Source organism: Berghia stephanieae, chromosome 1, assembly GCF_034508935.2.
Source record: "Berghia stephanieae isolate SIO BIC M18660-M18661 chromosome 1, UCSD_Bste_1.3, whole genome shotgun sequence".
Classification (NCBI taxonomy): domain Eukaryota; kingdom Metazoa; phylum Mollusca; class Gastropoda; order Nudibranchia; family Aeolidiidae; genus Berghia; species Berghia stephanieae.
In genome coordinates this window covers 16,430,079-16,433,603 of record NC_088360.1, presented here as the reverse complement: position 1 = coordinate 16,433,603, position 3,525 = coordinate 16,430,079, and positions in this window count along the sequence as shown.

Genomic DNA, 3,525 nt, shown 5'->3' with positions numbered 1-3,525 from the left:
AGGGCATCTAAGATTTGGCATGGAGCATCGGCCGACAGTGTTGCAATGTGCACAATGAGCTTCAGGCGCTTCATTGAGTTATGTACAGTTTTGAGGTTTGATGACAAAGAGAAGAGATCAAGAAGACAAAGTAAGGATGTGTTTGCACCATTGAGGGATCTGTTCACAAAAGTCAATAACAACTTACAGAAATCTTACATACCATCTCAAAGCCTGACAGTCGATGAACAACTTGTGCCATGGAGGGGCCGATGTAAATTTTTGCAATACCTCCCCAGCAAACCTGACAAATACGGACTCAAGCTGTTTCTTATTTGCGATAGCAAGACTGCATACCGTTGAGTGGAATACCGTATTTAGGCCGACATGGAGACAGAAAGACAAATTTAGGAAGGGAGATTGTAAAAGAACTGGCTACACCCTACTACAAGAGTGGTCGCAATGTGACTTGTGACAACTTTTTCACAGATCTCGAACTGGCACAGTACTTATCAAAAAGAGGCCTATCGCTTATAGGGACAGTACGGAAAAACAAGGCTTTTTTACCAAGGATTTTCCAAACAGGAAAGGATATTGGAAAATATGATAGTAGCTTCTTATTTACCGAAGAAGAAAGCTTAGTTGCCTACAAGTCTAATGACAAGAAGCACGTCGTGGTTCTCAGCACAATGCACCATGCAGCAGATGTGGACACCGACGATAGAAAGAAGAAACCGATAATAGTACAAGATTATAATAAGACAAAAGGGGGTGTCGATACATTCGACTACATGTGCCACAGTTACTCCTGTAAGCGAAAGACGAGGCGGTGGCCAATGGTCTTGTTCTACAATCTCCTCGACACAGCAGTGGTAGCGTCCCATGTGATCTACAAAGATGTATTCCCAGCTGATACCCAAACCCACACAGACAGAGGAAAGTTTAATGAGCTCTTGGCAAAGGACTTGCTCTTTGAGCACTTACAGAGGAGAATGTCACTGGCAAGGACGAATAGAAGAGTAAATCTTTCTAATGAAATCCTCAAGCTTGAAATGAAGTTGTGCTTGGAAGTCCATACAAGGCAATCAGGACAGAAGAGGAAAGCTAGCCAAGGGAGATGCACCATGTGTCCCAGGAAAAAGGACAGAAAAGTCAAGCAAGTCTGTTTGAAATGTGACGCCTTCATTTGCAACGATCACAGCTCACTCATTTGCTCTGTTTGTATGCCGGTTTGATTATGAGCCATTGATCATTTGCCCTGTGATGACATTGGTTGGATTTTGTTTCCATTTATCTGTTTTCATATTTGATTTCATTTTAATTAAATTCTTTTTCTCTACTCAGGTATTTGCCTTGTTTCTTGATTACGTGTTCCATACCTAAAGTTGTGTAGTATGCCTTGTCCAACAGCATTAGCTCAGTTGATAACACACTGGACTTCAGTTGCATACGATGCATGATTCAGTCCCCAAGGGTAGTCTTTTTTCAGCGAGTGAGAATCTTACGCTTATCAAATCATAATTGGAAAGTATCCTGCGTGAAACCATCATCCTATTCAAGGGGTATCAAGAAATTGTTCCTAATCCATACCACGCTACATGATCCAGAGTAAGCCCTATGCCTATAAGTATAAGTGTAAGCGTCCATGATCTTGAAGATCTTGAGTTGCATAGCTCTACTTGCTGAAATATGTAAAAATCAGTGTTACTGTGAAAATAAAAAGTTGTTGATGGACTTACAACTAACAACTGACCAAATTGGAAAGCGTCTCTTTCCTATTCTTCACGCCAGGATAGGCATATTGAAAATAAAATCACAGGATTGGAGACGAGTACATCAGCCCATGTGCTTCAATATGGGATTTGAACCGGGGCATTAAGTTGTAAAACATGGTCTGGTTGGTCACTGCTTTGGTTCACACAGTGATTATTTTGATCACAACATTGAAAACCTCATGGGGTGTGACACACCCCAAAGGGAAAAATAGGAGGTTTCCGAGTTTTCTCTTCTCATACATAAGGGGGTGTGATACACCCAAAAGACATAAATCTCAAAATCCAGTGATGACCTTCTGGGGTGAGCAAACTATGCACGTGAGATAAACAAAATTTGGACAGGTGATAGATGGGGTCAATTTAGGAAAAGTCATGAAATTTGAAGGCTTTAGGACAAAAACTGTTGATTTTAGAGCGAAAAAATATGGGGTTGGGGTGTGATACACCCCAATGGTAGAAATAGGGTTAAATCTTCACCCTCGACTACTACCTGACCCTGATTGACCTCATTGTGCTATCTGTACGAGCACGACTTTTGCCTGACCATTTTTTAAACGATGTGCCAATTTTATTGGTGTCCTTATCACGCACACTTTGAGATTGTGTTATGTTAAAGAATTGTTTTAGATGTAAACAAAACGAGATAAAATCATATTTTATTATGATACCAAACTCATAACAATCATCTATGCCGTGGATCGTTAAATCATAGATAAGTTTAGACATAAAAATTGTAAGAAGACTATAAAAAGTTGGGTTTTGTTAAGTGAAGTATTAAAATAAAGTCACCGAACATCAAATATATTTTTGGCTTAAAAGAAAGACAAGAGAATTCAGATTATAGTGAAATAAATTTCTTGATCAGTTAAGTCACCAAAGCCAACTTACGTGCTTGTAAAGTTGCCATTCTTCACGAACCTACCAGTGCAAGTAGGCCAGTATAGCGGAGTGTAGTGTTATCTCATATCGATAGTAAATGATCATTGAATCCAAAATAGTTTGTTAAGAGAGTTGCTGTTTAATACCCTTAACACAGTGCAAAATATAGTGGCATGACTGCCTTAATACTGCTTTTGACCAGCAATGTCGTCAGATAATTCAGTTTCGGCTGTAGTGAAAATTCAATGTTTATTTGATTATAAATAAACAATGTTACTGATGAACGGTTTCTAGAGTCTATCGCATAATCCACCGAGCATAATAAAGATTACTGTTAAATATAATCGTTTGCTTCCTTTTTAAAATCATCCCTCGTGTTAGTGTCGATCATTATGATGCGTGGCTTGTCTTTGAAAAACGTTTTACACTTGACCTTCTTTCCATATATTACTTTAGCACCCGAGAGATTCGAGTTTCTTTTCGATTTAAATAGACAAATAGTAGTCACTAAGAGCCACGAAGTCCATGAGTCGGAGTTTATCCTTGTTTATTAAGTATTACGGTAGAAATCACTAGTTACCCTCTGGATCGGACACTAGTCTATCGGTGGTGCGGGGTTTGAGGGTTTGGGCCAGAAATTATCTCCACATCACCGGCAATGCATAGAAATATGTCGGGGGTCCAGCAAAATTTCAGTGTCAAGTTTACGACCTTGAAACAAATTTACGACCTAGGAAATTAAAATATTTTCTTCTGAAATCAACGGTTTGTGCTCACATTACATTTCTCAAACCATCAACTTTCTATACAAACCCATTTCCAATAACTTTAATATAATTTTTTCACGAGTTATCCTGTGCTTGTGAGTGTGTTTGTGTTGTGTGTGGGTGTG